The sequence below is a fragment of the Cricetulus griseus genome, chromosome 2 (genome assembly GCF_003668045.3).
Source record: "Cricetulus griseus strain 17A/GY chromosome 2, alternate assembly CriGri-PICRH-1.0, whole genome shotgun sequence".
NCBI classification, from domain to species: Eukaryota; Metazoa; Chordata; class Mammalia; order Rodentia; family Cricetidae; genus Cricetulus; species Cricetulus griseus.
In genome coordinates, this window is record NC_048595.1 from 75,715,906 (window position 1) to 75,741,788 (window position 25,883).

Sequence of the window (25,883 nt, forward strand, 5' to 3'; positions counted from 1 at the left end):
AAATGCAAGTTATTCAAGCTCCCTGGGCTTCAATACTACCCCTGTAACATGAGTATAATAATTCTTACTTAATAGAGTTCTTGAGCCCTATCATTTAAACCCAGCTCTGCCTGACTCCAAAGTCTATGCACTTTTTTCCTCTGACTAAATTGTGTTACATTGCCAAAGCAGATGGGAGTAGCAGAAAATGGAATAAAGCATCAACTGGGTACAAAACTCATTTTGGCTTCTGATTTTCTCACCTTTTCTAGCCTCCTCCAGCAAGCTCATATTTATTTTTCTTTTTTGACACTTGGTTCCAGTTGTACACAGTGATCCAATCCATGTTTGCTTTCAGTAGCTCCTACAAAAATCAAAATTAGATCAAAGAATCTTTCTCAAAGGCAGATATGGGTGAGAAGTAGGGGTAAAAAGAGGAGTTGGGGGTGAAAATAAGATGAGTACAAACAGGTGGATGAGCATGGAAATTTTAAAATAGAACTAAGAAATGACTGTGAGATTTTTCTTCAACACTAGATGGTTAAGGCTGACTGTGCTGTGCTTGTTAGAATTTGGCAAATGATACCACACACTATGAAAGGGATTGTTCTTGACCGACAATAAGACCTTTCATAATTAACATAATATGGACTCCAGATCAAGATGCTAATATATATTAACACTATACAAAAATCATAGAAGACTCATTTGTGAATGTCAGACTTGTGCCAGTCACTTCAGGTTATAACCCTCTCCCTATTTAATGAACTTCTCAGTGAAAAGTTAGTTTCTCTCAGACAAAGGATTAGTTATTATTTCCTCTATAGACCCAACTCTGTCTGAACTACTCACAAAACATAATGACACCTGATGTGTAAATTTTTGGAGGGTTTGAATAGCTTCAGAATTGAATAGCTTCAGTGTATGGGAAATCAATATTCAATAATAATACTATCATATCTGCAAGTGGGTAACAGCAGTAGTCAGTTCCAACTTTAGATGCAGGGAACATATATACAATGCAAAACCAAATCATGTCACCCTCCTATATTTTTATTGTAACAAAATAGTCCTATTAAACAGTAAGTAATTCCATCCCATAAAGCTCAGGTTGTTTAATAGGACTTTAAAGTTCTTCATTATCTATCTTTGTCCTCCTTTCCTACATCCCTCTCCTTGTGCTTTAGACTAGTAGAATCCAACTGCCATATTTCCTGCCATATACATACTTACTACTGAAGCAGTTGTCTGTGAAGTCTGTGAATGTCTTTCTATGTCAGACACTAAGCTTTAGATGAGTTGCATGGCCTCATTTAATTCTCAGACATGTAATAAGAAATGTGTGTTTTCATCTCCCACTCTTTCAAGCTGGATTTGAAGTTTTGAGACTTGAAATAGAATGAGCAGATTTTCATGACTATTAGAGTGTTGAACTTTGATTTCCATTCAGATCTTTCTAGCCCCAAAGCCTGCTTTCTTAATTGTTAAGCTAACTAGTCTCTGTTGCTTTCTTTATGCCATTCTTCTGCCTGTAATACCTTTCTCTTCAGTTTAAATAAGAGTCTTAATTGTACCTATCAGAAACTACATTTCAATTTAATCAGAAATGTAATGGAGTTTATTACAAGGATTTTGAGGAATTCACCAAATTGTTAGGGGAACCAAATGTAGGCCATGGAGCTGGCAGTGATGCCTGATCACACCACCAAATGGGCTTCTGACAGTGCCACCGAGCATTAGCTATAGCTTGATGAGATCACTGCTGCCTGGGTGCTGAACATGACAGTAAGCACTATGTCCATTGTCACATTGCTTTACCTCCTCCTCAGTCACTGGAAAGGGTCTCATGCTCATTCCTTGAAACATTAGTTTCTAAACAAGGAAGGTACATTTTATTGTTTCATCTTTTGTCATTGTGTATGTCCTGTCTGCAGGGAAAGCCAGGAAAACAAGACTGACTTGAACCACTTAGTGAGGAATCAGTGCTAAAAATGGGTGTGATTCCTCTATGCAGAAAGAGATTCTGAAGTGGTGGGAAATTATAATAGTAGTCTGCTGAAAAGAATGCCAGAAGACAAATACCTCTTTCAATCACATGACAAATTTATTTGTCCTTGAAAAACCATTTATGTGCCTTTCACTGCTGTTATGCCTTATATATTCTAACATTACTAAATATGGTATGAATACATGCTTTTAAAGGACTCTTGTTTTAAATATCAATAGTCTGTGTATTGGCTCTGTCCTCTTATCTAAAAGTCTGTGCTTTATTGATGTTTGCACTTTGACATCATCTCATGTTTAGCATGGAGGATTATGTTGTACTGAAGTGTACTTCCTTCCCACCTACCACCTCTAGAATATAATTTCTATAAAGACAGCCTCACCACCACCCAAAAACAGGCTCCTAGATTAATTCCTAGTGTGTGTAATTACTCAGTTACTATTGAATAGGAGAAAACTGAAATAAATTATTTACCTCTGGGAATGAAACCATACTCAGAGAGACCTTTGAATGAGTATAACCAGTTCACAGTATTGTGTCATAGTTTCCAACTAGACTACAAACAATCAGTGGGTGGAAGCAGCCTATTTATCTTCAGTTACCTCTTCCTCCTATCCAGAGGCATAACCAGAAAATGGTAATTGGGAATTTTTCCCCATACCTGCTGCTGTGGTCAGTAGCGAATATACTTGCTCTGTACAAACCCGTTTTTTTTTTTTTTTCCTTTATGACCATCCTTTTTCATGATTGTTTTCTACTCTGGGAAGAAAGGCTGTTATGCAAACTGCCTTGAATTTATGCTTTTAAAAAATAACCCATTAAAACATTAGAAATAGAGCCTAAGAGATGTCTGAGTAAAGTGCTTGTTGTGCAATCATACAGACCTGAATTTGATACCCCAGTACCAATGTAAAAAGCCAGGAGTAGTGGTGTGGGAGGCAGATACAGGAGAATTCCTGGAGTTCACTCAAGCCATTTCAGCTGAATCATCAAGTCCCATGTTCAGAGAGGGATTCTCTATCTCAAAATATAAGGTTGAGTGTGATCAAGGAAGTTGACATCAACTTCTGGCCTCAACACACAGATACCCTATAAGAACATGTACACACACACACACACACACACACACACACACACACACACACACACACACACATAAAATTAAAAACTGTATTTGAAGAAATGGAGTATAATAATTCTGAAATTAATTTGTATAAGGGCAGTGGAATAGTAGAAATGCAGGCTGGGATTTTGTGGCTTTTTGATATTAAGTGTTTGACATGAATATACATACATACATAAGTATAATTTAGTTGGATTGAAAGAAAGCTTTCAAGTTAACTTGAAAATCATTGTCAATGACAGCTATCATCTCTGAAGCAAGGCAATCCAGTTATAACTTTGGGCTGGGTTACCTACCTAATGTCCTCATCTGTAAAATGTGTATAATGGGAGTTATTATATTGATTAAATAGTAGTAACACATACAGCACTTACAATTTCTGACAAAAATTGGCCTTGTATGTTAGCTGTTCTTTTTAGTACTATATTTTGAATACCTGCTTCCCTTTACTATATCCAATCCTTCTGTACATCTAATCTTTCTATGCTGATGATTAGTAATGCATTACCTTTTATAATAGAGAATCAGAATCTAAAATGAGGTTAGATTGCTTACCCAATAATCATGTGGCTGAGCAGTGCTCATTATGGGATTCAAACCCAGATATTTTTGAAGTCTTTCCATCATGGCAAAATTATATGCTAGACATAGATTTAAGTTACTGCTCTCTATTATACCTTCCTTCCACTCCTGTTAGTTTTAAATGCATTATTCACTCCTTCAACATCTTTGCTTCTCTTTTCTCATTTTTGTAGTCATAGTTTCTTTTTGTCTACAACATAAATCTGTTTACTACTGCTAGCTTTACTCATCATCCTATGTATTTATTGTAGAAAGCTTGCACATGATCTGGGAGAACAAAGGATGTTGTTCCACACTATTCTGTCTGTTTTTATTTTGCTTTCATTGTTGCTGTTGTTAGCCTAACTGGTCTGTATAGGGGGTTGGTTTCCAGAGGACCTGTTATGAGTCAGATGAGTAAACATACATTATCCAGGTTGGCAGTTAAGGGAAAATATCATACATTCAAACACTGAGAGCCATTTTAGCTAGTATAAAATATGAGAAACAAGTTGTTTAGAGCTTGAGACAGCAATGCAGATACCGATATACTACAACTTTACAACCTGGGCATGGACTTTTGTGTGAAATAATTTTTCTTAAAACTTGTGCACAAGAAAGACACTTGAAAAATTTCAAGTAGATTCTAGACATTTGTAGAAAACAAAAGGATTTGTTAAAGTTGCTGTCGCTGTTCTGGAGACTTATTTTTGATAGAAAAACCCTGCCCCATTTTTAACAAAATGTCTTTTACTGGCTTATTAAAAGATCAACATTTATATTTTCTATACTTCTTTTACTTGATAATCTGTGTAACAGATCAATTTACAAATATGTACAATTAAAGTCAGTGATCACTAGATTTCAGGAACAGAAGTCACAATTGTCAGGATGTAATTCATTTGTTTCCTTATTATTCAACCAATTTCCCATGTTTTCTTCCTTCTTTTAAGTTAATCATATAAATTTTCAGATATTCTTTTCTCTCTTTGTATTTATCCATATCCATGCTCATTTTTCAACTACACTTCATTAACATGATTAAACTCCATATTACGTTTTATTTATTGTCATTCTCAGGATTGAACCCAGGGTCCAGCATACTCAGTAAGGGTTCTACCACTCAGCCAATCATATTTATTATTTATGTAATAGGAGAAAGGGTACACTTTTGTTAATAACTTTATATTTGCCTCATTCATAGTTATTATTGGCAGTTCTTTTATTCATTCATCAAGTCTTTGTTAGTTTTCCACTGGGCACTGACTGCCCATTAACATAACTACTGGGGTGGGGGCAAATAAGACAGGATTTGTTTCCTTGAGAACACAGTGGAAGATAATGAAAATTAGATAATACAATGATATGGGTACAGAATTAGAGAAGCAAAGAAGAGTTTTAGAAGGTGTAGGAGGAGGATGGGTAAAGCTTTCTGGAGAAAGTTTTCTATGAGCTGAAAATAAATAGGAAATGTCCAGGTGGCAGCAAAGGTAAATTTAGGGAAATTACATGAGAAAAAGTACAGAAGTAAGAGAGTACTCAGATGGGGCATTTAGAAAGTCTTGGGTGACTGAAACATTGTCAGGCTGGTACAGGGAATGATAAAGTCTGAAACTGGAATGAATTTGCAGTGTCAAATCATGAACTGCTTCCCATGTCATTTTCAGAAATTTACTTTGAAAGCCATGATGAGTTGCAGTGTAAGCCAGGAAATGACATGGTAAGGTTTGTGCTTTGAAAAGATTGTTGCAGAAATTGCATTGTTCTTTCAAAAGTGTGCTGACTCCCAGCAAACATAACTAGAGGCCATTGGCTATTTCTCTTCTTTTGTCACCAATTTTGGATTAAATGGCTTATATGCTAACACAATAATAGAGGGGCATCAATTAGTTCTGTATCCTCTCTTGTTAAGAAAACATTTGAAACCTATTTGTCTTGTTGATATAATGTTTAGCCTTAGATGACTGAAGTAAATCAAATAAAATCAATAAAGGCAGCAGTTGATGCTGGACCTTGCAATGGACCTAGTGTTAGGTGTGCCAGTCTTTGTGCTAGGGGCTGAGGGGAGATGGTAGATGACTTAGGCATTTGCAGCTTGGTAGAGGAATAGGCTTGAACACTAATTTGAATGTTCTAGGTAATTACATATTACATTCTTTTATATACATTTCACTTTCTAACCTTACCATAAACCTATAGGATTTGATAAGGAAATTAAGGAGAAATAATGAGGTTTCTCAGGGTTATATGATATTTAGTAATGCATAATTCAATATTTGATTTTTTTCACTTACTCCTACCATATTTCATTACTTTTCCTGACAAGACAATATTTATGCACTTTCAGTCCGAAGTTCCCCACCCCTTAATTATTTCCAGTGCCAACCAAACTAAAACTAATGCTATGAGAATAAGAGATACCATCAGAGAGGGAGCCTGTATAGGTTTAAAGAGAAATCAGCCACTAGGGAAATGTCCAGAGATCTACAAGGATGACACCAACTAACCATCTAAGCAATAGTGGAGAGGCTACCTTAAATACCCTCCCCTGATAATGAGATTGAAGACTAATTTATATGCCATCCTAGAGCCTTCATCCAGCAACTGATGGAAGTAGAAGCAGACATCCACAACTAATCACTGAACTGAACTGGAATCCAGTTGCAGATTAGGAGGAGTGATAAGCAAAGGGGTCAAGACCAGGCTGGTGAAACCCACAGAAAGAGCTGACCTGAACAAGGGGGAGCTCTTGGCCCCCAGACTGATCACTGGGAAACCAGCATGGAACTGATCCAGACACAATGACAGTGGGTGTCAAGGTGGAGGCCTTGGAAATCTATGGGGTCTCTTGTAGTAGATCAGTACTTATCCCTAGCATAGGAATGGACTTTGGGAACCCAAATTACATAGTGAGATACTCCCTCAGCCTAGACACACGTGGAGAATGCCTAGACCCTATCCCAAAGGATATGACAGACTCTGAAGACACCCCCATGGAAGGCTTCACTCTCCCTGAGGAGCAGAAATGGTATGGGATAGATAGAGTGTTAGTTCAGGCCAGGGGAGGAACGGAGGGAGAGGGAACTGGGACTGACATGTAAAACAATCTTGTTTCTAATTTAAATTTTAAAATGGAGGGAAAAAAAAAGAAAATGTTGGCAAAACACTTAAACAGTAAGAACTCAGACAGAGACCCTAACAAACCTTACTTGTTAGAATCACTGTTGGGAGTAACTTATCTATGTTCCAAACACTCAGGAAACTTGATAAAGTGCATTTAAGCTGTTTTACCATATTCAAATTAATCTTGGTAAAGAGCCTTTGTCTGGCACATATTTGAACTCTGGTTTCTTGTTCAGGAGCTCAGAAACTTTGTCATCACAAATACAGATTCAAGGAAGTATGTCACAAGAATAGCTTAAACATAACTTTATTGTGGAAAAAATGAATATAATAGGATCATGACTTCTTTTGAACCTATTGTCCATCTAGGCAGCCATTTTCTGGATCACCTGAACAAGGTATTGTCTCTGAAATTATTTTGAAATAAATGCCAGTCATCTGTGAAAATTTAAGAATATAATTTTGAAAGAAATGGGTTCTCCTTTCCAAATCATATTTAAACAAGAATTAAAATTTTTCTTAATATAATTAAATGGTGATTCAGAAAACTATTTTCAGTTTTGACTATGGAAATATTTTTGTTTGCTTTCTTTTAGGTACATTTAGAGGCTTGATTTTGAATACATAAAAAATGTACAGTATAGTGAACTGCTACCCATTTGGACTGCTATCATGGAAGGTTGAGCCCTGCATTATCAGTACTCCCACCCATTTATCTTGCTAAATCTAAAGCTAAAGGCTGAACTTGTCCCTTATTTTTGTTGTTGTTGAAAATTAGTGGAGTTTTGTCATTGTCTCTAGCCTGCTAAATATCTTGTATAGTCTAATTGAGGATAGAGATAGCAAAGAATCCTGGGGATGTTTTGGTAGTGTAGGGTACAGGTTGTTGTCCACTTTTTGAATGGCAGGAAACTGATTGAAATAGATGGTTTACCAATATTAAGACACTGAGTACTTGTTGAAGTTTGTTATTTGAACCATGCTCATCCATAAATATATATTAAATGCAAGAAACTATTTCTACTTCTTTTTTGAGATATAATTTTATGTGCATAAATGTTTTGCCTGCATGTGTGTAAATGCACTACATATGTGCCTTGTCCCTGTAGAGGTCAGAAGACGGTATTGTATCCCCACAAACTGAGTTTCAGAAGGTTGTGAGTTGCTATATAGATGCTGAGAATCAAACCCAGGTCCTCTACAAGATCACTGAGTGCTCTTAACTACTGAGCCATCTCCCCAGCCCCTTACATTTTCTTTTTGAGTGCCTATTACCCACATAATGTTTATAATTATGTTACTTTGTCTTTGAACATTTAATTTCTTCTGTACTTTCATATATTCTTCTTCTCTCTTGCCCTAACTTGAGTGACTTTAGAGCTAATACAGAAGAAATTTTGGTCTCCAACAGAGTGTCAGTTGCAACTATAAAAACAACTCAAGCAAATAGTCTATTGATAGAGGAACTTTTCATTACAAAATGTTCTTTTTAAGCTCCAGGATATTGGTTGCTCAGTCACTGAGGAGTCTGTACTGCCATTCACTAGCACCCTGGGTGTCTGAGCAGACCTGGACAGGAATGTACTGTTCTTTTTGAATGAGAGAAAAGGGTAGGGAAGCTGCCTCAAACATTGCATCATCAAAGCCAAAACATTCTACTTGTTTGACAGAAGCTATTGATTTTAGAGTATATACTCAGATACAAATAGCTTTCATTGTAAGTGGACTTATTTTTCCTGTCTCCCGGGGTAAGTAAAATTGTTTAATTTGTGTTAGGTCCAGTGTTGTCAGAAAATATGTACTTTGCCTACCTTCCTTATTTCTGTTGAATTTTCAGAAATAAAAATTGGGGCCTCATACTTACCCCAACATTTGCATACTGTCCACTTAACAATTAGAATGTAGTGCTGACTTCGATATTACCTCAATTATATATCTGGAATGTTTATTCCCCAGAGCCTTCCAACTGAGGGAGCCCAGCATGAACTCCTACTTTGGAAAATATCTGAGTGGGCAGGCCTGTTTGCCACATTACCCTCATTGTCTGTCTTTGTTTATTCAGCTGAAAAGCAGTACTTGCCTCTTAACACAGTCAGGCACAAATCTCCAGGGTTCAGAAGCTATTCAAGTGGGTAGGAAAATTGTTTGGGGAGGAGAAAGGATGAAAATTGTTATTGGACATTAACACAATGTGCAGGTGAAGGTGCTCTCTTATGTGAACAGTGTAATGATTTTTGATGATTATGCAGCCTAATTCTGGAAACATTTTTTGTGGACTGTTTTATTAGGGTCTTTGCTTTTATTTCTCTTGTTAGTGTATGGATAAGAGGCAGTACTAACTTACTGACACATTTTATTTTTTTTAACTACAGTAAAAAGTTCCCTAGGTTTTTAAGACACAAGCTGCCATCAGATAGAGGTGATGATGAAGTGTCCATATTAGCAGGCATATATTCTTCGCAGTTTTCCCTGGTTGTCTTTGTCTCTCAAGTGAATTTTTTTAGTAGGCTCCTAAAATTTCTTTGCCTTCATTCTTTCACAGACTTTTTCCTCATTGCCTTGCAAGTTACAGTTCTATAATGCAGATCTATAATTCTTATGTAAAATTCTGTCATAGCTACTCATAGCTCTAGTTACAATGAACTGTTACAATGAACTCTAGGGTTTTCTCATTCCCACATCACCTACATACTGTCTCCTTGCCTTAGTCATTCTTTGTTCCTAGGTTAGATGCTTCTCCTTCAGAAAACCTGGACTGGGTGTTTGCATGTTCAAACACATGTACTGTTCTTTCCTTTAACACCATGTTCATATCTCCATTTAGTACTTAACAGAATATATTGCTTCTTTGTTTTTCTTTCTTCCATAGACAGTAAGTTGTTGGAGATCAGAGACCATCTCTAGATGCCTTCTTTGTTATGCCTCTATTTCCTAGAAATTATGGGCTCCATATCTGGCACAGTGTAGCTTTCTGAATGATTGAATTAATTAACATGTATTTTGCTGAGAATCTTTTCTTTGGTGAATGCAGAGAAGATTTTAGCTCTCTGTTCTTGTGTTCTTGAACTTTTCCTCCTTGTGGTCTATTAATTTTCATTGTTCACTCATTGATTGTCAGTGTGGCAAAATCTGGAATCACCTAGGAAACAAGCCTCCAGATACACCTGTGGAGATTATCTTGATTAGGTTAATTGAGATGGAAAAACCCAGCCACTATAGGTGGCACCATTCCATAGTTTGGTGTCCTTTACTAAATATAAAGGGCAAAGTAAGCTGATCCATCTCACTCTCCACTTTCAGACTACAGATACATCATGACCAGGTATCTCAAGCTCCTGTTGCTACTTCTTTCCCACCACAAAGAACTGTATGCTTGAATTGTGAGCCAAAATAAATCCTTCCTTCCCTAAGTAGCTTTTGTCAGGGTACTTTATCATAGCAGCAGGAAAAGAAAATGAGACACCCAGTTATTCAACAAAATGTTGCTTTGAACTTGTTGAACCTCCGTGCCTTTCCCAGAAGCACATGCAGAGATCTTCTAAAAAGAAAACTATGGCTATTTAAAACTGCAATATTACAACAGGAGGAGCTCCTCCTAGGCCCCCTTTCTTGCACTGCTTTTCTACCTTAGCATTTAACAATTTTCTAGCTACTAGATGTATGATACATCCTGGAGCAGGGTACTTTATTGCAATGTTTCATTTAATTCCTGCATTTGTACAGATTCGGGGTTGAATGTTAGAACCAGTTTGGATTCTAGACTATCTAGCTTCTAAATTGGTTTGGAAAATACGCACACTTCTCTTCGCTTCATTTAAGCTTCAGGCAAGAGTAGAAAGAAGGGAATGGTAGAGCAGGTAAGCAGAATTTAAGTGGCAGAATTTAAGACTCCCTCAAATTTTTTGGTTGGCAAAGAAATGCATGCAAACATAATATATAATAGTTTCCCCTCCTAAAACTAGGCTAAAGCCCTTGGAATTTACCATTTTATAGTACAATTCAGTAGTATTATGTTATCTCCAGAACCTTTTCATCTTGCAAACCTGAAACTCTGTGCCCATCCAATAGCTCTCTATTCCTCCTTACCTAAGCCCTGCTAACTCCAATTCCATGGTTTGTTTTTATGAATTTATTTACTGCAGATAATAAGTGTCGCTATGGACACTTACACAATTGTTGTCTTTTTTGTGTGTTTTGTGATTAACTTATTTCATTTAGTGACTGAAAGTTTCACTTATAGCTTACCCAATCTTTCATTTTTAAAGTATTCTGTGGCATGTGCACATTGTGTGTGTGTGTGTGTGTGTGTGTGTGTGTGTGTGTGTGTGTGTGTGTGTGTGTGTGTGTTGTGTGTGTGTGTGTGTGTGTGTGTGACATTTTAAGTAAAATCAATTTACTTATCAGTGAACATTTAGGTTCTGTCGTGCTTTGAAAATGAACATCCCCCACAGTTTCGTGTGTTTGAACACTTGGTTCTCAGCTGGGCGTGCTGTTTTGGGAAGTTGCAGAACCTTTAGGAGATGGAGCCTAGTGGGTCACTGGAGTTTGAGCCTTGAGGAATATGCCTAATACTACTCCTGGCCCAAACACTGTGCTTCCTGATCCACTGAGATATTGTGAGTAAGGCTGACCCCATGTGCCCATGAATACCTATTGCCATGCTACCAACTGCCATGCCTTCCCTGTCAAGGTAGGCTGTATTCACTGAGCCATGATCCAAAATAAATCCTCCCCTCCTCAGTTGCTTCTGTCAAACATTCTGTTAGTGGCAAAGGAAATAATACAATTGCCTCTTCCTTGTGGCTGTTCTGAACATAGCTGTTTAAATTTCTCTGTGGAGCCCTATTTAATGCATCAGACATATATATTCAGAAATATTGGGTCATATGAAAGGTCTATTTTTAATTTCTTGAGGAACTGTGATGGCTAATTTTGATTGTCAACTTTTTAGGATTTAGAATCACCATGGAAACATACTTCAGAGCTTCAGAGCGTGTGTATTATGGTGTTTCCATAAAGGTTTAACTGAGCAGGAAAGACCCATCCTAAATGCTGGTAGCTGGGGTTCCAGATCAAAGGCAGGTTAGGCAGCATTGTTCACAAGTCATTGCTTCCTGTTGCAAGTGCAGTGTTAGCCAGTTGCTTCACCTTGCTTGCCATAATGTATTGCATCCCCTCAAACTATACACTGAAATATATACTTCCTCCTTTACTTTGCTATTGTCAGATATGTGACCATAAAAATACACTTATATTTTCTTCTTCCTCCCCCTTCTGCTCGCTGGTGCTGGGAATCAAATCCAGGGCCTTGAGCATGTTGGATAAGCCTTTTATAACTGAGCTTCATTCTTCCCCACCCCCTTTTGGAGGGAGTTTGTCTATGTGGCTTCATACTTGTGATCTTTATACCTCTGGCTCCTAAGTTCTAGAATTATAGGACAGTGCCACTACACCCAGCCTGTCATACTAATTACTACTGATACGCACAATGGTAAATGGAAGGAATGAAAACAGAAATAAAGTAAGAAGAATAGTCAGTTTTCTTAGTATGGAGGAAAACATCACTTAACCAGTTTACTTCCTTTATATTTTTCAGCTAACACTGCCTTTTTTTTTTCAGGGCTATTACTTCAGAAAAAAATTTATTTTCAGTTAAAGCTAACCACCATTGATCACTGAGAATTTCTAAGATTGCTAACTTTGTTAGTACCTTAGCAGTTATTAGGGGGAGCTTGAGGGTTGTGTTTTGCATTTTTCTGGAATGATGGTGGCATGAAATATTGTTAACAGTTTTGATGGTTTTGGCTACCAAATTCTTATTTATTTTTGAATTGAAGTATCTTAATCCATCTTTTAGCTGCTAAAATTTAGCATTATGACTTATGAAGTCTTAGCTTCCTCTTGAGGTTTCTATAAGTGTGTGTTTTGCTGAGGAAGTGGTTGAGTTCCATCAATGTGTACAAGATGAGGAGCAAGCAATGTAGTAAGAAGAGGGATTCTTTTTTAATTTGAAGTGCAAGCCAGATGCTTAGTCATGATTATAAAGCAAAGAGCTTGCAGTTTGCAGTGTTAACAGTGATCATACTGAGTGTTTGATAATATCTAAGGGTGGCAGGAGAGTGGAAAGCATTTGTCAACCATTTTGGGGGATTAACAGGATTAGATAAAGAACACAAAGTAAAGATAGCACTCTTCTAGTTCCAAAGGGAAAAAGTAGATCCATTCAAATGTTCTTTGAAATGACTCAAAGCTCAGGTGTTTTATTACCTTAACTCCAAATAGATTAAATTTGTAGCCCTCTCATCAACTATAGAGGTGTGTTTTCCTCTTTGCAGTATTTATTCATCCAGAAAGCAAGCAAATAGACTTAATTAAGACAAAGAGAAACTCTACAACTGTGCCAAACCTGTGTGTTTCAAGAAATGGTTTTTACTAATGGCTCTGCCCAAACTTGGGTGTCCTTTAGACAGCTACAATAATTGACTAATAAATATATTGCCCCTAGTCTCTTTTCTCCCATCCTTCCTAAGCCCTGCTCTTGTAAATATTTTAATCCCAGATGGACTCCATGGCCATCTAATCTTGGGAAAGTTACTTTATATCTCTGTGCCTCCATTCCATTGTTTTATCCTAAGATAAAGATGGTACCTATATTTTAATTTCCTAGTAAATTTACAACACCTTAGGGCATATAGAATACATAAGACAATGTCTGATGTGTAATAGGGAAGTAAATTAATAAAATGGTAAATAAGTAAAGGTAATTACTATTGTTTTCATTGTTATTATTACTTGTTTTTGCTTCTGAAGTAGATTTCTGGCTACCTGTTTCAATTAGTTTTATGTCAATTTGATACCAGTTAAAATCATCTGAGAGGAGGAAGCCTCAATTGAGAAAACAAGATGTGGCTGCAGGCAAGCCTGTTGGGCATTTTCTTAATTAGTGATTTTTCCATTACTGGGCTGGTTGTCTTTGGTTCTATTTTTAAAAAGCAGGCTGAGAAAGTCATGCAGAGCAGGCCAGTAAGTGGGTCAATTCAATGGCCTCTGCATAAGCTCCTGCCTCCAGGTTCCTGCCTTGTTTGAGTTCCAGTCCTGATTTCCTTTCAATGATGAATTATAATGTGTAACTGTAAGTCAAATAAATCCTTTCTTTCACACCTTGCTTTTGTCATACTGTTTTGTTACAGTTATAGAAACCCTTGCTAAGACACTACCTTATTATACTGATCAAGAATTTTTCATTTTCCTTTGCTTGTGACAAACTCTTCAGGCACATTAGAGTGATTTTTCAAACTTGTAACAATGCATAATCCTGAGTGCCCCCACCAGATCTGGATGAACCCCAGGAATTAGTATATTATTGTGCTCTCTAGCTAGTGGTGCTGGGATCTTCAGTGATGAATCACTCCATGTAGGATCAAATGCAAACTTATCCTAGATTTAGGGATCCAGATAACTTTTTTTCATTCTGTTCTGCCCCATTAATTTTTGCCACAGCCATGGCAAGCAAACTTTTTCTTTACCCAACTGTCTACTACTTTAACTCCTGGAGTTTCTTAAGATAGTATGGTCCAACTCTAGGATCAAACACATATATCCTCAGTAACATATCCATTTAATAATATGTTTAACAATTAGCTACATATGAGTATTAATATGTAGCATGTAATCTTCTTTAGGTTGCATCATCATCTGCCTCAGGACAATAGCTTTTAATTGACCTTTCCTTTGTTCTCTTTGTACTCCTCTGAATAACTTTTCCAGGCATTACATCGAGTAAATAGTTTCAGGATTTAAATTGCTCAGCTGGCTTCTGTAAACAGAGAAACAAAGGCAGATTCAGTCCAATGACAAAAACAATTAGTAGTATTTGAAATCGAAATTCTTTTTCATCTTATGTTTTCTGTTATGTTGAGAATAAGATTAAGACATTGTTGAAATTATTTTGGGTATTTTGAGTATATTCTGATATCTCTGATCTTTTTAGTCTACAATTCTTGCTGTCTATAGTTATACCTAAGGATGCTTCTTTCCAGGAAGATTGCTTATAACAAAAATGTAGGGTGGAGATAAAAAACTGCTTTTGTAGATATTCTTTTGCCTCGTATCTTCTAATTCTCATGTCACTCCTCAGTTAGGTATCAAGTATCCTAGTTTACTAGCAGGCATGAAATTCAAGATTACAGAGCGGTGAAGAGTGGTTTCAGGTTTGACCCCATGTTCCTTGACCCCACAGACTGATTTCTTTCTACTGTTGTCTGGGGACAGATTTTAGGCTGTCCACATTCCTGTATTTACTCCTTCAACCTCTTCCATCCCATTAAACTCAGGGCAATTGTAATCATGCTGTCAGAGAACAGGCCCATTTATATTTAAAAATGGCTACTAAGATGGACTAGCAATCCTGCAGATTTTAAGATGGAATGATCTTTGTGGCCTCAGGTAATAAGTAATAGGTTGATTCTTTTAGTGCGTGTTAAATTTGACAGTGACCTGGGAGAATAAAATTAGTTATTATTAAATGGGAAAGTTTTCATGTAGCCTTTTAAAATGTATACACATGGAGAAATATCAGGACAAAGTTAAGTGTTTGTCTAGGTCCAGGTAGCAGATAGCTAGTTTAGCATAGTCCAGCTCCAGAAGGTCCTAATTCAGCACTATTTCTTTTATAGAGACACTTGAAAACTAATATATTGTATTACTTTAGTAATAAGGATGCATCTAAATAAACTGATGAAAAATATTAAAGGATGAATGTGTGCCTTTGGCTCTGTACAATATATTAATTAAGACTCACAAGCCAAAAGCAAATGCAAGATTCTCTGTGTCACTAGTTGAGAATTAATGTTGTTTCTTGAACAACTGTTTCCTCCTACCCACCATTTGGTAATTATTTATCTGGATGTCACTTGCTTACAGGAAAAGCAAATAAAAGAGATATATTGGATGGCAATCAGTAAATAGCACTTATCTAAAGGAATAAGATTGTGTGGTGAAGTGAAATGAACAAGGTCATCAGAGTAAAACAAGTGTATGTGTGCCTGATGCCTCAGCCACTTACTACAACTGTGGACTCAGACAACTACTGTGCTTCTTTACATTTCCCATTTCCCATTAATAAACTTGGGTTTAAAAGCTTGTGAGAACTAAATGTTAATTGAAGTAAAATGTTCAACAAAAGTTGGAGCATTACTGATAATAGTGAATGGTGATTTTTCTTATGCCAATTAATAACAAGGCTGACCATGCTATTAGGTTCTTATTGCTATGAAAAATCCCCCGAGGGAAGTGACTTAAAAGGAAGAAGGATTTCTTTTCAATCCCAGTTTCAGAGATTTCAGTCCATGATCAATTGGCTGCTGTTTGGGGGGGCCTATGGTAAGACAAAATATGGTAGTGGAAGTATGTGACAGAGGAAATAGAGAGTCCTGGGACAAGATCATACCCCCAAGATCATACCCCCAGTGACCTACTTCTTCCAATTAGGTCCCACTTCTGAAATAGTCTATGACCCCTATCTTAGTATGGGTTTTTATTGCTTTAAAGAGGCACCATGACCAAGGCAACTCTTACAGAAAACAAAACAAAAAAAAACAAAACAAAATTTTAATTGGTGTGAGTCACTTACAGTTTCAGAGGTTCCGTCCATTATCATCATAACTGGAAGCATGGTGGCATGCAGGCAGATGTGGTGCTGGAGGAATAGCTGAGAGTCTATATCTTTCAGTGTTGTAACCAAATTCTGAACCCAGAATCACCTAGAGACACATTCTGATGCAAAAGCAAAGAGTCTTTTATTGTTTAGTTAACTGTATTACCTAGGTTCCTCCCTCAGTCCAACACAGCAGGGGGAGACCTAGAGGCAGGGAATTTAATGGGACAGAGCAAGGGAAGTGTCTGGGGGTTCACAACAGCCTCAGGATTGGTGCACTTCCGTTCTTGGAAGATGGGTCCTGTGTTGATTGGTCAATTGGTTGCTATGGCCTATAGGCCCTCCCAGGGTGGTTACTATGCTCTGCACATCACTGTTGTTGAAAAGCACATCCAGAGCCTGCCAGCTAACTTGTGATTGGTAAACTTGCCACATGGAGGGTATCTGGCCTCCTAGTGATGGGTAAGGTCTGGAAAGGTCAGAAGTTCAGCACATGTTGCTGAGTCAGGGGCCTTTGTCTTGCTAGGTCTTTTCTGCAGCCTGTCATTGTTGCTAAAGTAGGGGGCTGGGTGAGGGTCTAGTACCTTCATCGGGAAACAGGAAATTGACTGACAGTCATACTGGGGGAAGTTTGAGCAAAAGAGACCTCAAAGCCCACGCCCACAGTGGCATACTTCCTCCAAGGCCACATCTCCTAAGTACCACTCCCCTTAGGGGACATTTTCTTACAAACCACTATAACCCCCAATAATACCTTAAGATGATTCATCAATCAATGGGTAAATCCATTGATTAGATCTGAGCCCTAATGACCTATTTACCATGAGTGGATCCATCAGCTGAGGATCAAACCTTCAACACCTCAACCTTCTGATGGACATTTTATGTCCATATCCAAACCATAATACTGACTTAGTTGTATGAAGTAGTTTATTGATAAGGTACTGTGGTCAAGGAAAGCTAAAATATGTAGTTAACTCAGATAAATATGGCCTTCAGTTGGTGACCTTATAACATGTAACTTAGAAATAGGAGTCTTATAGAGAACCAAGGAGGGAAACCATCTGGAATAAGTTCATCAGAATGTTTCTGTGTTATCTCAAAACACAGTGATTAATAATTGCTAGTAACTAATGCTCATTAGAAGATAAAATGGGAAAAGAACAGTTTTAACCACTGCTGACAATGAGTAAACAGTTTAGATGTAATATCCACAAGATTTATATGAAACCTATATACATAATTTTTAATTATAAACTTTTACTGGATGATATAAAAATCCTGAATAAATAAATTGAGAGATATACCAGTACTTCTAATTGGGAAATTCAAATATTACAAAGGTTACTCATTCTTGGTAGATAAATTTTTAGGATAAGTGAAATTGTTGGGGAAATTTTACTATAGGATTTTTTGGAAGGAATGTGACAACAAAGTTTAGAAATATAAATAATTATGGAGAACTAAAGGCAAATGTGGAGAAGAACAAATAAGGAGTATATTATAAAGCTGTAGTTAATAAAACCATTTTTATTCTACTGCATACAAATAGAGTGATTTAATAAGTTAAAAATCGATTTTGATGTTTAAAATTGTACCGTGTGTGTGTGTGTGTGTGTGTGTGTGTGTGTGTGTGTGTGTGTGTGTGTGTTTATATGTGTATATGCTTTCATGTGGGTGTGCATGTGTGTGCATGTGGGTGTAAATATTTGCAAGTGGGTGGAAGCCAGAGTCAACCTTGGGTGTTATTTCTCAAGTGCCATTCACCTTGTTTACTCAACAAGGTGTCTTGCTGTGGTTACCTGAGGGGGAGGGAAGTCCTGTCCTGTTGTTTATCCTACCCCCAACCCGCAAGTCTCAAGAATTGCTGGTAAAGGGAGCTCAGATGTCTGTTTTGTTGCACATGAGCAACAACTTAAATAGTGGAAGCCTATTAACTGTGACTGGTTAATGCATTATCTCAAATGTGAGTGCTCATGCTATCAGGTTCTCTATGTGGAGGAAGCACATTAAAGGAGACATGGAGAGTGAAGACTCTTCTGCAGGCCAGCCACCAGCTATTCATGCTACTTCAGAATTCAGTGTTCTGATTTCTGGGGCATATGCTATGCTTCTTATTTAGAAGTGCCGTATGCCAAGTAGGCTGGCTGCTAGTTTACGACTGTATTTTTCCCTATAGTGTCTCTCTCTAATTGGTGTGGAACTTTTTATTTTTTTTTATTTTTTTTTTATTTTTTGGTTTTTCGAGACAGGGTTTCTCTATGGCTTTGGAAGCTGTCCTGGAAGTAGCTCTTGTAGATCAGGCTGGCCTCGAACTCACAGAGATCCACCTGCCTCTGCCTCCCGAGTGCTGGGATTAAAGGCGTGTGACACCAACGCCTGGCTGGTGTGAGCTTAAGGGGTAATAATTTCAAATCTCAAATATATGCCACCATACACTGCTTTTTTATGTGGATTCTGAAGATTGAACTCAAGTCCTATGCTTGCATGGCAGGCATTTTACCATCTGAGCTATCTCACAGCCATGATCTCGAACATAAGATATAAGATATAAAAAGGACCACAGTTGTTGAGCCAGTCACTGGTTAAAGCACATTTATGCTATTTCCAATTGATTATTGTGAATACAGCTATGTAAACATTTACTTATACTTACTTTCAGGAATATATTTTCACTTCTCTTGGCTAAGATTATTGGGTCATCTAGTAGATATATATTTATTAGAAAATATCAGATATTTTCCAAGGATCATACTAGCATTATATAAGAGTGTTAGTTACTAGCACTTATTGTCATTTTTTTAAAGAATTTTAGCTAAAGTACTAGATATGTAGTAGTAGATGTGCCATAGTATTAGATTTCATTGTGATTGTAACTAGTACCTTCCCAATGAATGATACTGAGCATCTTTTAAAGTGAAGTATCTATTGAGATACCTTCCCCATTTAAAGATTTATTTTCTTATTGTTAGAGTTTCAGAGTTCTTTGTGTATTTGTTCAATAAATATGATTTGCAGATATCATTTCCTAGCCTGTGACTTGTATTCATTTTCTGAGCAATCTTTTGATTTGTTTTAGTAAAGTATAATTTCTGTGTTTTCTTTTTGTGTATTTTATTTCTATTATATTTAAAAGCTCTTCATATAATACAAGGATTTGTCTAACCAAATCAAATTTTTCTGGGTTTTCTTCTAGAAGTGTTGTATATTTAGGATGATGATTCTTTTGATAAATTTTTTGTGTAAAGTATGAGGTTAGTCTTTTTCCTATGGAAATTTGTGATGGTGTTAACAGTTAGCTTAACAAAATTTAGAATCATCTGGGAGATGAGTCTCTGGGTATGTTTCTGAGGGATTTTTCTCACTGGGTTATTTAAACCCAGTTGGAAGACCCACTCTGAACGTAGACTGAGAGAACTGAGAAGCAAGCATACATTCACTGCTTTCTTCTGACTGTGGACATAGTGTGGATACATGCCTCAAGCTCCTGCTGCTGTGCCTTACCAACAATGATGGACTGTAAACTAGAACTGGGGGATAAAATAAAACCCTGTCTCACTTAGGTTGCTTTTATCAGATTATTTTGTCACAGTAACTAGAAAGGAAACTAAGATAAACCCTAACTATTTAAAATTATTTGTTTTGATTGGAAAAAATATCCTTTTTACATTCACTTGGCTTTTCTCTTTGTCAAAAGTTCGTTGATGTCTGTGAAGGACTAGCTTATGGCTTTGGGAGGGGTTGAGGTGGGGGTTGGGTGGTGGTGTGCCACATCACTGGTGTAGAGGTCAGAGGACAATTTGTGGAGGTCAGTTTTCTCCTCCACCATATGGGTCCTGAGGATAGAACTCAAGTTGTCAAGCTCTTAATGGTTGTCCTATGCTGAAGAAACAGTACCCTGACTGATGCTGCTGCTTTACAGAAAGTCATTTCTAAGCCATTTCTTCTTGGCTCTTTGCTTCTTTACTTTTTAAAATCATTTTAAAATCAAATTATGAATATTTTCTCCAAAAAAGATTATTCTGGGACTCTGATTATGATTCATTGTCTCCATAGATGTAATTATTATGACATGTTTTCTCCATTTAATTATGTCTCATAAAGGCTATAAACACTGTGTTAAATGTATACCAAATGTTGCATATTGGGTATTATTCTTGAGTATTTTAAAATTGAATTTGTTCATTCATAATATGTGTTAATACAATTGTTTTGTTAACATAAAATTATTTTTACCATTTATTTTTATTTGTGTGTGTGTGTGTGTGTGTGTGTGTGTGTGTGAATATATGTCTGTGTGGGTACATGTGGATACCCTAGAGCTGGAGTTGTAGGCAGTTGTAGGCCACATAATGTGTGAGCTGGAAACCAAACTTGGGTCCACTAGAAGACCATCAAGTGTTCTTACCTGCTGATTTACCTCTCTGGTCCCCTACAATTGGATTTTAACTCATTGCTGACTTTGTATTGAGCACTGTTTATTTTTGTCATTTGTATGTAGTAGTAGTGGTGGATTTTGTTGTTACTTTTTAACAGTGTTGCCCATGCTGGCCCTAAATTTGTGGACTTAGGTGAATCTCCTAAGTAGCTGGGACAATAGGAATGAAACACTATGTCCAGCATAGGACCATTGATATAAAAAGAATTTTGTTTCTGATATTGAATTATCTCTTGATATTAAGGATAGTCCCAGACTTGATGCTTTTTTTAAGAATTTATCTTGATATGAAAGTAATATGAATCCACAGAAACTGTATTTTAGATTTTGAATGTTGCCCTTTTCCTGGGTTGGCAATATATGCTATGACATTCTTGTGATATGAAGGCAGTGGCAGTGAAGGGTAAACAATGCACACTTTTCAGTAGCCTCTATAAACGCTAAGCTAGGTGTTTGGAAAGTTGTGTGCATTTGACACAATACTTTTAACGTTTTTTTTTCAAGCTAATAAAAATTTATTTTATTTTATTTTTGAGACACTATATAACCCTGGCTGCCTTTTGGAACTCACTGTATAGACCAGGCTGGCCTCAAACTTACAGAGGTATTCTTTTTTTTATTTTTTCTTCTTCTCTTTTTTTTTTTTTTTAATTCAAGTTAGGGAACAAGCTTGTTTCACATGTAAGTCCCTTCTCCCTGTCCCTCCCCTCACCCCCATCCCTCCTCCCCCACCCCCAACGTACCCCCCACCCCATCCACCCACCATTCCCCAGGCAGGGTAGGACCCTCAATGGGGGCTCTGCAAAGTCCACCAAATATTCCTGTGCTTGGCCTGGACCCTTCCCCATGTGTCCATGGCCAGAGTGTAACCCTTCACATGGGACGGGCTCTCAAAGTCCCTTCTTACACCAGGGAAAAATGCTAATCCACTACCAGGGGCTCCCTAGAGTGCAGAGGCCTCCTCATTGACATCCATGTTCAGGGGTCTGGATCAGTCTTGTACTGGCCTCCCAGACAGCATCTGGGGTCGGTGTGTGCTCCCTTGTTCAGGCTAACTGTTTCTGTGGGTTTCTCCAACCTGGTACAGACCCCTTTGCTCTTCATTCCTCCCTCTCTTCAACTAAATTCCAGATTTCAGCTCAGTGTATATCTGTGGATGTCTGTCTCTGTTTCCATCAGCCACTGGATGAGAGCTCTAGGATGGCATAAAGAGTAGTCATCAATCTCATTTTAGGGGAAGGGCTTTTAGGTTATCCTCTCCACCATTGCCTGGATTGTCAGATCATGTCGTCCTTGTAGGTCTCTGGAGATCTCCCTAGTTCCAGATCTCTTCTCGCACCTATAGTGGCTCTCTCTAATATGGTATCTCTCATCCTGCTCTCTCTCCTCTATTTTTTCCCCTACTCAATATCTCTGCTCCTCCATTTCCTCTCCTCTACTCTTCTTCTCATGCTCTTATTGTGGCAGCACCTCTCCCCTACCCTCATGCTCCCAATTAGCTCAGGAGTTCATGCCACTTCCCATTCCTGGGGTCTATTTATTCCTTAGAGTCCTTCATGTTTCCTAGTTTCTTTGGTGAAGAGGTTTATAGGCTGGTAAACTTTTGCTGTATGTCTAAAATTCATATATCAGTGAGTACATACCATGTTTGTCTTTTTGTGACTGGGTTACCTCACTTAGGATGGTTTCTTCTAGTTCCATTTGCCTGAGAACTTCAAGATTCCATTGCTTTTTTCTGCTGAGTAGTACTTCATTGTTTAAATGTACCACATTTTCTCTATCCATTCTTCAGTTGAGGGGCATCGAGGTTGCTTCCAGGTTCTGGCTATTACAAACAATGCTGCTATGAACATGGTTGAACATATGTCCTTGTTGTATGGACATGCAGTATTTGGGTGTATACCCAAGAGAGGAATGGCTGGATCTTGAGGTAGATTGATTCCCATTTTTCTGAGCAACCATCATACTGATTTCCAGAGTGGTCTTACAAGTTCGCACTCCCACCAGCAATGGAGGAATGTTCCTTTTTCTCCACATCCTCCCCAGCATAGATTGTTATTGGTATTTTTGATTTTAGCCATTCTGACAGGTGTGAGGTGGTATCTCAGAGTTGTTTTGAGTTGCATTTCTCTGATGGCCAAGGATTTTGAGCACTTTCTTAAGTATCTTTTAGCCATTTCAGATTCCTCTGTTGAAAATTCTCTGTTTAGTTCTGCACCCCACTTTTTAATTTCATTATTTGGTGTTTTGGTGGCTAGCTTCTTGAGCTCCTTGTATATTTTGGAAATCAGCCCTCTGTCAGATGTGGGGTTGGTACTTTTAACTTTTAGTATAAATAATCTCGTCAATTTAGGAGCATATATACTTTGTAATGTGTTTGCTTTGATTTTGAATTATTAAAGTTATAATTTGTTATTTTCTATACCTTAAAATATTACTTTGAAGCAATTCTTTTTATTTAAAAAGACAGTCAAAAGTTAATATAAACAGTTCCCTCACTGAGTATCCTCCTGTTGTTAATATTTTTATAACAATATTGTCAAAATTGTTGAGACCAGGAATTAACACTGAAAACAATACTGTGTACCAACTATGGATCTTATTTTAACTTAACTGTTTTTCCCACCAGGATCTTTATTTGGTCATAGATCTAATACAGGATCTCATATTTATATATCTCTCCTCAGATACCACCAATCAGGGATAGTCCTATCTGGGTAGTTCTTATTTTTTATGACCTTGATACTTTTGAACAACACTGGTCAGTAATTGTGTACAATATTTGAGTTTGTTTTTGTGTGTCTTTGTGAGTGTGCATGAGTGTATGTTTGTGTGTGTGTGTGTGTGTGTGTGTGTGTGTGTGTGTGTGTAGAGGCCCCAGAAGTTGACAATTTGTGACTTCCTCAGTCTTTATGGACTCATTTTTTTAGACATAATTCTTTGAGAATTCCACATCATGTACCCCAAACCCTCTCACTTCCCAGTCCTTCCATATCTGCTCCTTACCCCTGCAGCATGCCCTCCCAAATTAATTATAAACAAAATAAGCAAACCACCTCATTGCTCTGTCTTTTCAACACCCCTTCATTTATCCTACTGGCTTTGGGAGATGTGGTGTGTCACAAAGTATACCCTCTTGTCCAATCATCCCCATCTGTAAAATGTTCATTGCAATGAGTCATTTGCTTGGTTCAAGGACTCTAACACACCATCATCACTGGGCCCTCATCAAAACTCCTATAGGAGGATTTCCTGCTGTTGCCCCATTAATGGAGATACTGCAGTTATCTTTCCACAGGACCAGTCCCTTTATGTGTTCTAGCAGGTCATATATGGGGTAGGTGTTAGGGTGGGCCAACCCACGACCCAGGGTGTGGGTCTGGGTGGTAGCTGAGCTGGTGAGTTGAGGGCGCTGGGACCACTCTCTCAGCTTTCCTAGGCCCATGCCATGGGGCCAGTTCTCACAAACCTGTTGAGAGGGGTGGAGCCACACTCCCGAGTGTGTGCATATGGGGAAGCTTTCCTGATGCAGTGTCCAGTGAGGGGCAGTGTTACGATAATTCTTTCCACCAAAAGCTGCCTGAGCCCCACTGCCACGTGTGAGCTTTACACCAGCCGCCAGCCCGAGTTAGGCCCAAATGAATACACAGAAACTTGTATTAGGTTCAAAGCTGTTTGGCCAATGACTAGGATTCCTCGGATCTATTAGCTCAGTCTTAATTATCATAAATCTATGTATTTTATAAGACTTATCTTATCAGATGCCTTATTGGCGTCCCTCCTTGCCAGTGGATCATATTGTGCCGCTGGAGCAGGAGCGGATGGGAGAAGAGGGACGCTTCCTGTTTCTCCTTCTTTAAATATGAGTCTCCTTGCTATGTCACTTCCTGCCTGGATCACCACTTCTCTACTACATTTCTCAGAACCCTCTTTGACTCCTAGTCCCATCTAGCTTGCCAGATGGTTTGTATTTTATTTAACAATCAATAAGTATTTTATTTAACAATAAAATAACAATCAATATTTTATTTAACAATCAGTATTTTATTTAACAGTATTTTATTTAACAATCAGTATTTTATTTAACAATCAATAAGATAAACATCCACAGTACATTCCCCATCAGGGCAGGGTCAGTTATCCCAGGGCCAGTATAGTGTGGGGGCCAGCTCAGCAGGCCCTCAGATTTCAACACGCATGATTCCTATTATCCCCTGAGGTAACACAGGACATGACAGCATCACAGACACTAATTGTAGCAGAAACACAAACACAGATAAGCGTTCAACAGCAGCTCTGGTCAGAGGTTACTATGGCACAGGTGACAGCATAGGCCACCCAGATCAGTATGGCCCTGGCAGCAATAAAGACCCTTGAACACCAACATGGTCTCAGGTGGTTGTGTGGACTGTATTTTTGAGACAGGCCTTCTCATTAAACTTGGGGCTCACTAGTTAGCTAAAGTGTATGGCTACTGAACCCTAGACAAGGATCTACCCATCTGGCTTCCCGGACCTGAGCATAGCCATTTCTTTGTCCTCTTTTTTTAAAACTGGGTTCTGGGAAGTAAACTCAACCTCCCTTGCTTGGGTAAGCATTTTACTGACAGACCTGTCTCCCCAGCCCAATCTGTTCTTTTTTCATGATGAATAAAGTTATTTAGTTTGGGTAAGAATACTACAAAAGTGATTCTGTAGCTTAGACATGTGCTGAAGAATTTCTTGTAACTTAATTTTGATCATTTGACTAATGTAATATTTATCAGATTTCTCTACTACGGTAGCACTGTGACTGTTTCCCACTAGTTATTACTAAGTATTTGATTGAGAGAGATTTTTGAGCCTATGCCTGGTTCCCAAAGTAACTGTTGCTCACTAATTTTATTTACATTCTTGTTTCCAGCCATTACCACTGCAGCATGTGCCTAATGGAAATTTTCTACTTTTTTTCTTTTTATTTTCATCCTGGAGACTGAACTTAGAATCTTACATGCTTTCTA

At 37.8% G+C, this 25,883-nt stretch overlaps 1 protein-coding gene across 1 annotated transcript in view; it reads left to right on the forward strand.

Moving 5' to 3' along the window:
• The window catches only part of Megf9 (multiple EGF like domains 9), a 108,818-nt gene that overhangs the window by 16,650 nt on the left and 66,285 nt on the right, over positions 1 to 25,883 (forward strand). The gene's annotated exons all lie outside the window — the stretch shown is intronic.